Source organism: Monodelphis domestica, chromosome 4 (genome assembly GCF_027887165.1).
Source record: "Monodelphis domestica isolate mMonDom1 chromosome 4, mMonDom1.pri, whole genome shotgun sequence".
NCBI lineage: Eukaryota > Metazoa > Chordata > Mammalia > Didelphimorphia > Didelphidae > Monodelphis > Monodelphis domestica.
The window spans coordinates 370,429,259-370,443,239 of NC_077230.1; the positions used below are offsets into that span (position 1 = coordinate 370,429,259).

Sequence of the window (13,981 nt, forward strand, 5' to 3'; positions counted from 1 at the left end):
AGTGAAACATACTACTTCTAACTCTGAATGTGTATATTTTCCCTCTCTTTAATCAGTTCAGATGAGAATGAGGTTGAAATGTCCACTGCTTTCCCCACATCTTCTTCCTTGTTTATATAATTGTCTGTGTTCCCTTTGAGATAATTCTCCCTGAACCCTCTCTCCCTGCAAATGTATTCCTCCTCTTCCCATCTCTTTCTTCTCTTAAGATCACCAACATATAACAGGACCACTCCCAGGCCATTTCTAATCGTTCCTGATGATGATAGGATTCAGAGAGGATATATGTATCATCTCCCATATTTTGAATGTAGGAAGTTTACCCTCATTTTGCCACTTATTATTCTTTTATGTTTACCTTTGTATGTTTCTCTTCACTCCTATGTTTGAACTTCAGAGTTTCTCTGCAGCGCTGGCCTTTTTATCTGGAATTATTGGAAGTCCTTTATTTCATTGGAGAATCTTTCCCCTCCCCGCCATGATTAAACTTAGGCAAGTTATTCTTAAGTTAGTTATCCATTGCCTTACTGAAAACTTTATTCCATATTTTATTCCAAGTTCTCTGCTACTTTATAGTAGTGGCTGCAAAATCTGTGTGTGATGCTGACTGTGGCTTCTTGGTAATTGAATTTCTTCCTTAGGCTACTCACAGTATTTTTACTCTGACCTGGGAACTCTGGATTTTGGCTATAAGGTACCTGAGAGTTTTCATTTTGAAATTTCTTTGAGAAAGTAGATTGTTCTATTTCCATTCTGTCCTCTGGTTCTAAGAGACCTGGGCAGTTTTCTTAAAAATTCTTGAAATAAGATATCTAGGTTCTCTTATTTGTCATGACATTTAGGTAGTATGATACTTAAATTTTTTTCTCTGTTTTCCAGGAAAGTTGTTTTTGCTGAGATATCTATCTTATGTCATTGTCGTCGTCGTCGTCGTCTTCTTCTTCATCTTTGTCTTCTTTTCTCTCCAGTGTTCTCATTTTGTTGATTAAAAATGTTTAAAACCCCTTTTAAAAAAATCTTCCTTTATCTCTTCTAGGAATTCTAGTTGAATTTGTGTCTATGTTGGGTTTACTCTGGAGCTTTGCTTTTGAAGTAGTTGACAAAGCTGCCAGTTGTTGTTTGGGAACACACTCTAGCACAGAGATGGGACCTCTTCTTGCCCTGGTGCACAGCCCCCATCCTTAGTGTTGGAGTGCTCTATGAGTAGAATGTTCCTGCCCCAACCTCTCTGTCTCTTGTGATACCTGTATGCTGACCTGAGCTGGACAAATGACCCACTGTGACATTTCCTTTTTTCCCCCATCAAGATTGAGTCTGGCCATTTTCTAAGTCTATTAGGGGGAGTTCTGTGGAAGAATGCGTAGTTGTACTGTTTCTGCTGTTCTGTCATCTTGGATTCACCTTTAATTGGCATAGTCTTGAGACTTCTTACCATGTTAGTTACTCTCTAGATTTGTTGTAGTAGCTGTTCAGTTCTGTCCAACTCTTTGTGACTCCATGGATCATAACAAAGCCAGGTCCTTCTATACTCCACTATCTCTTAAAGTCTGTACAAGTTAACGTTCATTGTTTCTATGACACTAGTCATCTTTCCTTTTGCCTTCAATCTTTCTCAGCACTGGGGACTTTTCTAATAAGCCCTGTCTTCTCATTATGTGGCTATAGTATTTAAGCTTCAGTTTCAGTATCTGACTTTCTAGTGAATAGTGTGAATTATTTTCTTTAAGTATATACTTATTTAATCTTATTGAGGAACTCTCAAAAGTCTTCTCCAGCACCATAATTCAAATTATGTAGTGTAGCTTTTCATATAGTCCAATTCTCAGAGCCATACATTGCTAATGGGGAAAAAAAAACATAGCTTTGACTTTATGACCTCTTGTTGGCAAGATGATGTCTTTGCTTTTTAGTATGCTGTCTGGATTTGCGATAGCTTTTCTTCCAAGAAACATCTTTTAATTCCATGGCTGCTGTCACTGTCTGCACTGATCTTTGATTTAGATTGTTGATATTTCTCCCAGCCACCTTAATTCTGGGCTTTTGATTTGTCCATCTGGGCATTTTGCATGATGTACTCTGCATGTAAATTAATGTCATATTCCTTTTCCAACCTTAAACCAATCAGTTGTTCCATGTTCAGCTCTTAACTGTTGTTTCTTGCCTCCAAATAGATTCTTTAAGATACAATTAAGATAATGATACTTCCATTTCTTTAAGGACTTGCCACATTTTGTTGTGATCCACACTGTCAAAGGCATAATCAATGAAGCAGAAGTAGATGTTTTTCTGGAATTCCTTTGTTTTCTCCATAATTCATCCAATGTTGGCAATTTGGTCTGTAGTTCCTCTGTCTCTTCCAAAACCAGTCTCTGCTCTTTTGGTAATTCTTGATTCATATACTGCTGAAGCCTAGCTTCCAGAATCTTAAGCATAAACTTGCTGGCATGTGATATGAGTGCAATAATTTAAACATTCCTTGGCATTTACCTTCTTTAGGACTGAGACATAAATTTATCTTTTCCAATCTAATGGTCAACTACTGAATTTTCCAAATTTGCTGCAATATTGAGTGCAATATTGTAACAGCATCATCTTTTAGTATTTTAAATAACTCAATTGGAATTCCATTACCTTTTAGCAATGATTCCTACGGTCTGCTTGACTTCATTTTCCAGAATGTCTGGCATCAGTAACTAAACCACTGTGGGTATTTGTGATGTTAAGAGCTTTTTTATATAGTTCCTCTGTATAGTCTTTCCTCTTCTTAACCTATTCTACTTCTGTTAAGTCCCTGCCATTTCTGTCTTTTATCATGTCTACTTTTGCATGGAATATTCCTGTTATCATTAATTTTCTTGAAGAGATTTCTCTCCTTTCCCAATCTATTGTTTTTTCTATTTTTGTATTGTTCATTAAAAAAACAACAACACCTTATCACTTTTTGCTATTCTCTGAAATTCGGTATTCAGTAGAATATATCTTTCCCTTTTTCTTCCCCTTCCCTTCTTTCCTTAGTTATGGATGTCCTTCCTAAAATGTGACACTGACAACATGTTACTCTAGATTTTCTCCAATGTAGGCAGAATATAGCAGGACACTCACTCCTTTCTAGAAATCATGTGTCTCCCTAATATAGCTAAGAACCACATTAGCTTTTCTATCTGTCGTGTCAGTCACACTGTAAACTCACATTGAGCTTATGTAGTACATTAAAATCTCTAGTTGTTGGGACCCCTCCCTCCCCCCCGCCCACTAACAAGTTGCCTAGCCATGCCTTCCCAATACTTGAGTTTTTTAAAAAACATTAAATGCACAAGTTGAAAACTTGATATTTATCTCTATAAAATTTCATGTTTGGAGTCAGAGGATCATTTCCATTTATCAAGATCATTTGGGATTTTGACTTGTCTATGAAAGTTATCTTTGTCTTCTCAGTTTCATGTCATCTGCAAATCAGATAAGAATGAGGGAGACATAGCTAGGTATGCAAAAAGATAAATGTTTAGATTAAATTCGCATAAAAGCCAAGAGTTTTTTAGTGGACCACAAGGTTAATATGAATCAACAGTGTCATGTTCTTAGGTTCTATTATGTTGTCCAGAATATGGAGGATATTAGTCTCACTCAATTCTGTCCTTATCAGATTATACTTGGGAGTACTGTTGCCTAGTTTTTGGCTCCTGTGTTTTAAGGGAGACCCTTTGTTGGGGATGCTGCAGTGGGGATTGTTGGCTAAGTATGGTTTGCTGTTGAAATGGCTACTGCTGTTCCAATTCTGAGATTCTGCAATATTTACCCAAATGCTTTCCCTTCCTTCTCTATTTTGCACATTTCTTTATATGAGCATATATTCCTAATATGCATACTGCATGAACTATTTCATCCTTTTTGTTCCTTTTGAAGAAAGAACAAATAGTAATGCCTGAAATCTAAATACTGGTGCTACCTTTGAGGGTAAATTTCTCTCCTTGCATTCAGATGCTTCGATCACCTTTATTTCCCCCCCAGCCTTCTGCTTTCAGGTCAAATCATTAGGCTATAGACATTTGAAGCTGTATCTTATAAATTAGTGTTCCTCTTCATTGTCTTTCTATATTGTATGTTATTCTCTCAAGTACTTGGTGACGAAGGTATATGTGGGTGGTTTTCTCCCTTCCCTTTCATTTTCAATTTAAAGCCCTTAAGATCAGATTCTTAAAGACTTTAGGAACATTTTTTACCAATTTCTCTTAAGTTCCTACCTTTCCTGGTCTAAGAGTCAACTATTCCTAAATTTTAAGTGGTGGCATAGAAACTCAAACCTCTTTTGCCTCCTCTTCTCCTAAGGTCCTATCTCACCTCCATCCCACCCCTGCCAGGACTTCATAGTCTCAAGCAATTTTTTTCTAGGTTCCTTTTGGTGGCATAATTTGTCCCACACATGAATCACCAGAAATGGGTAGTGTAGTCAGGTTTAGTAAGTATTGATTGCCTATATCAAATCCTGGACAAATTCCCTAGAAAGATCTCTTTAGTTTTTATATAAAGTTAACATCAATTTTATTTGCCTCTCAGTAAAGTCATCCACTCTTCTTTCTCTGTTTTTACTGAAAGAATCCTCATTGGGAATTTGGATCCACATGATTATTACTTGGATCACAAGAGGCTGCTTCCTTCTTAAAAGGTTAAGGTTCAGCCCTAAACATTACAGAAAAAAATTCATACCTATCTCACAGCTCCAAAGAGTCAAAATGGTCCTTCCCTTTTCCCTCAACAATCTGTTCTAACTTCCTGACACAGACCAGGATTCACCTCTGTTTGTTTTGTTTCCCCCTTTTCTCCCTCTGAAGCATCTTTATTCTTTCCAAGAACACTTTATTGGTAGAACAAAGAAGCTCCAAGTCACCATGAGAATCCTCTCCAACCAATATTAAAATATCGCCACAATACGAATACAGTAGTGAAAGAACCAAGAAGGAGAAAGAGTGAAACAATTTTCAATAAAAGAAAAACTGAAAAGGTAGGCAGAGAACATCTGGGGCACTGGGGTAAGAGGGGAGCACAGTCTGCAAGACTATAGCAAGGAGCCACACATCTCCACCCCACATCATCCCAGGTTTGGAACCTAATCCCAAGCCAATGTTCATTCCCTGATATACTGGCTGGGCAAATAGTGGCCCAAGCCAACCCATACTCCTTGAAATTTCAAACCTGTGGAGAAGTCCAAAGTCCCAGTCCCGGGACAGTCTTTGATGAAGTAGGCTCATCTGTGTGGGACTAGAGCGAAGCCAAGAGTCCCAGTCCCAGTTTGGGGTTGGGGTGAGGACACAGATCACAGTTTGGGGTGGCTAATAGTACTAAGGGGGGAGGCAGATTTTTTTAAATCCTTACCTTCCATCTTGGAGTTGATACTCCAAGGCAAAAGAGCAGTACGGGCTAGGCAATGAAGGTTAAGTACTTGCCCAGGGTCACACAGCTGGGAATTGAGGCCACATTTGAACCTAGACCTACAACTTCTGTGGGCAGATCTTTTGCATAAAGCTCAGGGCAGAGCAATCAAGGGTATGTCCCAGGTCCTGGCCTGATCAAAATCAAAGTAAGACCAAAAGCTTACAACCAAGTCCAAGACAAGTCTTTGAGCTATCAGGATCTCAAAAGTTAATTAAATCAGCAGGGGGAGGGGGATTTCAGAGCTTTCAGCCCTCGGATCATCACACCAGTAAAAACCCAGAAAACAAGCTGAGAATAGCATCAAGAAAGGACTGAAGTTTAAGAGGGTACCCCAACCTCCCAGAAAAGAGCCTACCTATAATTAGGTAGAAAAAAATGAGCAAACAACAAAAAAACCACCTAACTCTAAAGAATTTTTATGGAGACAAAGCAAGGTACAGACACAGAAGGGGACAATGAAAGCAAAGCAAACACATGCAAGTCCAATAGAAAAATATGAATTGGACACAGATTCTGGAAAAGCTCAAAAAAGACTTCAAAAAATAATTAAGAGAGGCAGAGGAAAAGTGGGGAAGAGAAATGAAAGCAATGCAAGAAGAAATGAAAAGAACCAAAAGCTGATGAAGGAAAATCAGGTCTTAAAAATTAGAATTGAGTAACTAGAAACTAATGATTTCAGGAGAAATCAAGAAACAATAAAGCAGAATCAAAGGAATAAAAAAAACAGGGAATCATGAAATACCTTATTGAAAAAAACAACTGACCTAGAAAATAAGATTCAAGAGAGAGAATTTGAGAATTAATGGACTACCTGAAAACCATGATCAAGAAAAAAGCTTGGACAGCACAATCCGAGAACACTTTATTTTCTCTTATAGGTTGGAGAGTAGAGAAATTATTCCATCTCCATTTTATCTTTTCCTCTATTAGGAAAACTAAGTTGCATTTTGAGCATACACACCTGTACTCTCATTAGCTGAAAAATGAGCGTAGAGCATTCTCTGGTCACTGCAAAATTCTCCTTGTCCTCCATACTTTCTGGAAGTGAGATACTTATTTTTCTGCTGTTCTTATGGCAGACACTTATGGCAAACTGACTACTACAACTATTGGATATGGGCTCAGGGTCTGAGCTAAGCTTCCTTGCCATTTCCACAGATGGGACATTGGTATGGTTACTTAACTGCCTGTGATCAGTAATTATTGTAGATTTCTGCCAAAGATCTAATATAGACAAAGGCTGCTCTCCTGTTGACTTTGAGGTCTGAAGTTGATACCTAATTTCCAACTACTTCTCACCTCCTTTTTTTCCCTTATATATTAGGATGACATTTACTTACTTTTACACTCTACTACTTCAGGATCATCAATGCCTAAAGGGATTTATAAAGTCACTTCCAGCTTTAAATTCTATAAGATTATAAATCATTTAAATTATCCAAACCTCAGTTTCTTGATGTGTAAAATGGGACAATACTATTTGCATTACATATTTGTCTCTTAAGGCCAAAAGAAATGGTAGTTAACAAGTAATAACAACAGAGGAGGTGGCAACTGGATATCCAGGGTCTCCTCCAATGCCTTTTGGTTCCCCAAAAGCATGAATACCTCTCCACACCTTTCAAATCTCAGACCTCCTATAGTTATGAAGCCTTGGAATTCATGTCCTTAGTACTTGTCTTCCAAGGTTAATCTGAAGCATTTACTAAACCTAAGATATTATTATTCTCACTGCCATTGACAAAAGCTTGGGATGATGCTGGGTTCATGTATCCTGTTAAAACTTTCCTGCAACTAGGGGGAAACTACGTAGGCACAGTGGATTGAGGTCTTGGTCTAGAGAGAATCTGGATTCAAATCTGGCCCTAGATGTGTGAAGCTGGGCAAGTCACTTAACCCCATTAGGCTAGCCCTTGTCACTCTTCTGTTTCAGAATCGATGCTGTTGGCTAAGTAAGATTCTGTCTCAGAATCGATACTGAAACAGAAGGTAAGGATTTAGAAGAAAGAAACAAAAAAATCCTATTCTGTCCCAACTTTCCTGGCAAGGTATAGACTGCACAGGACTTCTGGAGACAATGTTTTAATTTAAAGGGCAGTAATGGACAAAATAGGCAGAAGGCAGAGGAGATAATTTAGAAGAAAGCAGGTACCCTAAAACAGAGGGGCAATATTCCACTGTGGGTTAGGTTCTGATTGAGAACTGAGATTTCAGGGGTACCACAGAGTACTAGAGCAGAAAGGGCCTTAGATATCAGCTATTCCATTCCCTTCTCTTTACAGAGAGGGAACCTGAATCTCCAATTGAGGAAGTGACTTACCAAGGTCACACTGTGAGTGAGTAGCAGAGTAGGGAATAGAATCAAGGTCCTCTAAGTTACTGAAAACACAATGTGAATGTGGGAAAGGGCTTTAAAGTAAGATCATCTAGGAACCCTCTCATTTTATTTAGGAGGAAACTGAAATCAACAAAGGGGAAAAGAGTTGTTCAAGTTCACACAGCAACTAGCTGGCAGAACTGAAACCTGAATCCATTCTCCTTCCTCCCAAATCACAAAATGTTAGAGCTGAAGAGATCCTGGAAGGTCATTTGGTTTACAGTTCAAAGCTCTTGGCAAGACTGAAGAGCAAAACTCTCTAGATCAGCGGTTCTCAATCTCTCAATTTGTAGCAATGAGAATACATAATGCATATCAAGTATTTACATTCCGAATCATAACTGTAGCAAAATTACAGTTTTGAAGTAGCCACCAAAATAATTTTTTGGTTTGGGGTCACTGAAACATGAGAAACTGTATTGCGGGGTCACGGCATTAGAAAGGTTGAGAACTACAGCTCTAGATGAACACAAACTCTCTAGATGTTGCTTGACATCAAATACAGGCCCAGCCCATAGTCCATGACTTGTTGGGAGTGGGAGAAATGTAGATATCCAGGGTAGTATTGAGTTCAAGGGTTCCCCTGCCTCAAAACCCAGCATAACAATGACAACAATGATAATAATAGTAGCTAGAATTCCTATAGCACTTTAAAGTTTGCAGAATACTTTACATATATTATCTCACTTGAAACTCAAGGAACCGTATGAGCTTGATACTATTATTATTTCCATTTTACAGATAAAGAAACTGAGTCTGGAGAGAGGTTAAATGATACGACCAGGATCAGTGACACAGCAAATAAATGTGTGAGGGATGATATGAACTAAGGCCTTTCTGACCCCAAGTTCAACATTCTCTCTGCTTTATGTGTGAACCAACAGATATAAAATCATAGAATTTGAGACCTGGAAGGAACCTTAGTAGCTATCTACTCTAGCCATCACTCAAAAAGAATTTAACATCTCTGACAGTTGGTCACCCAGCCTTTACTTGGGAGATCTCCTAGGATAGGAATGAACTTACTCCCTCTCTTGAGGCAGCCCTTTTCACTTGATGACAACTCTCTGTAAGGAACTTTCTTCTATCATTTAATAGCCCAAATGCCTATTTCAAATCATTGTTTCTGGTTCTTTCTTATGAGGCCAAGTAAAAGAAGTCTAAATAATGCTCATCCACATGACAATCTTAAAATAGTTGAACACAATTATAAGATCCATCCCGAATATTCTTTTTTACAAGCTATGCTAGCATTCCCCCATCCCTTCAACCAGTCGTTATGTGGCATGGATTCTTTAAGGTCCTTTCTCATATTTGGTTGCTTTGCCCTGGAATGTTCTTTCAAGTTCATCAAAAACCTTTTTAATACTGTGAAGTGCCTAGAAAGAAATAAAATACTGCAGTGTCTGAGGTTTGATGAGGGTGGCATACCTAAAGGGGGACTGTTACATTCCTATTCCTAGTAGCCTTGTCTCTCTTAATGTAGCCCAAGATTACATTAGCCACACCAAGCTTCTGGCTCATCTTAAGTCTTTCTATTCTACTAAAAACTGCTGGGGGCAGCTGGGTAGCCCAGTGGATTGAGAACCAGGCCTAGAGATGGGAGGTGCTAGGTTCAAGTCTGGCCTCAGACACTTCCCAGCTGTGTGACCCTGGGCAAGTCACTTGACCCCCATTGCCTAGTCCTTACCACTCTTCTGCCTTGGAGCCAATACAAAGTATTGACTCTAAGAAGGAAGGTAAGGGTTTAAAAAAATAAAAATAAAAACTGTTAAAGACCAAAAACTTTTTTTTTTTTAAACCCTTACCTTCCTTCTTGGAGTCAATACTGTGTATTGGCTCCAAGGCAGAAGAGTGGTAAGGGCTAGGCAATGGGGGTCAAGTGACTTGCCCAGGGTCACACAGCTGGGAAGTGTCTGAGGCCAGATTTGAACCTAGGACCTCCCATCTCTAGGGCTGGCTCTCAATCCACTGGGCTACCCAGCTTCCCCCCAAAAACTTCTTTCTAACCATGCCTCCCTGTCCAGTATTGACAGTTGATATTTTAAGTTAAATTTTAGATTTTAGGCTTAACTCTATTACATTTCATATTATTGGGATTAGCTTATGAATCTTTTCCTTCCAACTTGTCATCGGCAGATTTGATGAACATGTCATCTATTTCTTTATACACATCAGTGATAAAAATGTTAAACAGCTCATGGTCAAGTACAGTTGCTTGGGATACTCCACTGAAGACCTCTTTAAGATAGGCTTTTCAGGGCTGTGTCATATTTTTACCTATTTCTTATTTCATTTCCATCTGCTGTACAATTCTTTTTAAAATCTAAAGTTGCTTGGTTAGTTCCTTGTGCATCCATATAATTTTCATATAACTCTCATTCTTCCTCCTCACCAAACTATTTTTCTTTGTGCTTATTCCTGAGCATCTCCCATTCCTATACAGTTCACTTCTCTTGTAAATTTTAGGCCTTGGGATCCTGAATCTTTCCTTTACCTTAAGCCTTTTAAATATGCTTTCCCTGAATCTAGGATGTCAGACTATTCCCAACTTTTCTATCCTTTTCTATCAGAAACTTGAGGATGATGACAACAATAATAAAAAATAATGATGATTATGATGATTATAGCATTTATATAGCGTCTACTATGTGCCAACTTAGGAAGGTACAATTATCCCCATTTTAAAGATGAGGAAAATAAGAAAAACAGGTTACTTGCACAAGGATATAGAACTAGTCAGTGTCTGTGGTCAAATTTAACTTAGAAGTCTAGGTTCAGCACTTTATTGCAGTACCTAGTGGAGGAGGAAGGTATCATTCTCTATCTCCAACTCAAGTTCCCATTATTTTCTTTTCAACCTACCAATAAAATTCTATTTTAGTAAGAATCAAATCCAATAAAGAATTTCACTTCCACCATCCTTTTATAGGATGAGATTATCATTAGGATAAACCAAGAAGTGATCAATTGCTCTATTTTTGTATTTTTGATAGAGAGATCTTCAAAAGATGTCTAGAAAATTGAAATCTATCACTACTTTATCATGTCTCTCTCTGCCAGACTGGTGATCTGTCCCTCTTACTCATCTACTTCTTCCCATTTAGGTGGTACGTGATATACTCCAATAACAAAATTACTTTTGTTTTTTTATGTTGACTTTCACCCAAAAGCTCTTTACTATGCCTCTCCCCTTTCTCTAGTTTATGGATTTTCTTCATAAGTATACTCTACTCCTCTCTTTACCTATACTAATTTTTAAGCAATAAGTTCTTTCCAGCCAGGGTTATATTCCAGTGTATTTCAACCACTAAGACTCAGGGAGGTCAAATTTGTCAAATATGCTCACAAATACATATAAGTCCTGGTTTATTCTGAAGACATTACCAAACAAAAAGTTATAGCCCAGACTTTCTTTGTGGACCACCTCAAGAATCTGTTATGACTTTATGGTTGTAGAAACATTGCTCTCAATTGGACCTCTTTCAACTTTCCTGAGTCACATCAGCAAACTATGGGGTAGTATATCTGATATACTTATACATACATATATATATAAAATATATAGTGATCCCTCACTTATTGTGGGAGTTACATTCCAGAGATCCCCACGATAGGTGAAAATCAGTGAAGTAGCGGTGTTATATTTATTTTTATTATTATATAAAATTTAAGGCTTTATAAACCCTTTCCACTCTCCTATAAATGTTTTCCACACTCTTATTAATCTATAGTCACTGAGCCAATCAGTACCCAGGACACAGAACACAGCACTGTGGTTAGTCACCTTTCATTCCATCAGCCAATAGTGTGCCACAATAAGTGATACAGAATTAGATATAAATATTTTAAAAACTTGTGATACAGTGAAGCTGTGATAGTTGAACCATGATATAGTGAGGGACAACTTTATATACTCTTGTTATTTCACTATAATCATTCCATCTTGATATTCTTTTTTTTTTTAAACCCTTACCTTCTGTCTTAGAACCAATGCCAAGTATCAGTTCCAAGGAAGAAGAGTGGTAAGGCTAGGCAGTGAGGGTTAAGTGACTTGCCCAGGGTCACACAGCTAGGAAGTGTCTGAGGTCAGATTTGAACCTAGGACCTCCTGTCTCTAGGCCTGGCTCTCAATCCACTGAGTCAGCCAGCTGTGTCCTAATCTTGATATTCTTAGACTCTGAAATTCCCTTCTCTGATCATTTCCTTTTTTTCCCATTTCTTCCTCTAGCTCATTTCTCTTAAAACTTTCTGTCCTGGGTCCTCATCTCTCTACATTCTTGCTGTTGGTGATATCAGCTCATATGGATTCAATATCATCTCTATACAAAACAAATTGGTAAAGACAGCAAAAAAAGGGAAATGCAGTGTTGGAGGTTCAACTATGGGAAAACAGGAAAACTTAATATAGTATTGTAGGGACTAGCTAGATGGCTCAGTGGATAAAGCCAGGCCTGGAGACAGGTCCTAGGTTCAAATCTGGCCTCAGACACTTTCTAGATGTATTATCCTGGGCAAGTTACTTAACCCCCACTGCCTATCCCTTACCATTCTGTTGCCTTGGAACCAATATACAATATTAATTCTAAGATGAAAGATAAGTTGTTTTTTTTTAAAATATAGAATTGGTGGACACTTGTGAATTGGACCAACTATTTTAAAAACAATGTTAGGAAAGTAGACTGAACTGTGGTTTGTGAATAATGGATTATTGTATAGTAAAGAAATGATGAATGTGAGAAATTCAGGAAAACAGGATAATTTAAATGAACGAATGCAGAATAAAAGTATAACAATAAATATAATGAACTTAAAACATAATAATTTTTTAAAAAACTACTAACAGTAAGCCAATTTTAAGTAACACTAATGACCAGCTGTACTCTTAAAGAATAGGAAATATATTTTCTTTTTCTTGGCAGAGAGGTATGGGACTATGGGAGCAGAATGTTGCACATGTTATTAGAATGCAATTACTAGAACAGTTGTTTTTGCTCAACTGTTTTTCCTTGTTACACAAAACAAGTTCTGGTGTCATGTGCCACCACATGATTATATCCAGAAAAGACTGTGATAAAAATACAAAGGGCTGACAATAAAACCTACTTAAAAATTTTAAATAAAAAATAAACATGGTAATTATAATTTCTATGTAAGTAAATTCCTGATTTCCAAACCCAGCCCTAAGCACTCTTTTATATGTCTCTCTTACTCAGTCTTATATGACTAGTCTTCCTCAACATCTTCACCTGTATGTCTTGCCACTTCACCTCAAATTCTCAAACTTCTAAAACGGAATTAGTAATCTTTCCCTCTAAATCTATCCTTCTAGGTTCTCTATTTTCAACTGAGGGTACACTGATCACCCTCTCAGTACACCAGTTTTGTAAGCTGAAAGGTTCCAACCCTCTCTCTCACCCTCCATATTCAATTAATTATCAAGTCCTGTTGATTCTTCTTTCACAATCTCTTTCATCATCTCATTCACCTGGCTACTCCCTTAGTTTGAACAGATCTTATCATTTCTCACATGGGCTATTGTAATATTTATCACCTCTAATTGTTCTCTACAGTATCTCCAACCTCCATACACCTGCCAAAAATTCTATGACATTGCTCCAAACTCCCCAGTAGATTCTTATGGCCTCTAGGATAAAATACAAACCGAGCTTGGCAGTTAAGGTCTTCCACAATCTGGCTCCAACCTACCTTTCCATCTTTGGAAGGTTGGAAGCTTACTCTCCTTCACAAGCTTCTAAATTCAAGCAAAGGCGCCCTACTAGATGCTTCCTGAACTTGACATTCAATCTTCCCACACTTTGCCTTCAAACACAGGCTGATCCTAAGGCTGGAATTCATTCTTCCTCCTTGTCTCTGCTTCTCAGAATCTTCCTTCAAGGCTAAGCTCAGGTGCCACCATTTCTACAAAGTGTTCATCTCTCCATTTGTTAAGGGTCTCCCTTCCTCCTCATATTTACCTGGTATTTACTTATCTGTATTATAATATCCTCCCCTTGGTAAATGCTGGGGAGGAGGTTTGGTTTTTTGTTGTTGTTTTTTTTTGTCTTTGTATCTCAGCAACAAGCACAAGACCATGTAAGTAGTAGGCAGCTAATAAATAATAGAATTGAAAAGAGCTTCTATCATCCTCTCCTCTCTAAGGAGACTCAGTCC

The 13,981-nt window shown here is 37.9% G+C and overlaps 1 protein-coding gene across 14 annotated transcripts in view; it reads right to left on the reverse strand.

Moving 5' to 3' along the window:
* SCMH1 (Scm polycomb group protein homolog 1) overlaps nt 1-13,981 on the reverse strand; it is a 177,267-nt gene that overhangs the window by 1,866 nt on the left and 161,420 nt on the right. The gene's annotated exons all lie outside the window — the stretch shown is intronic.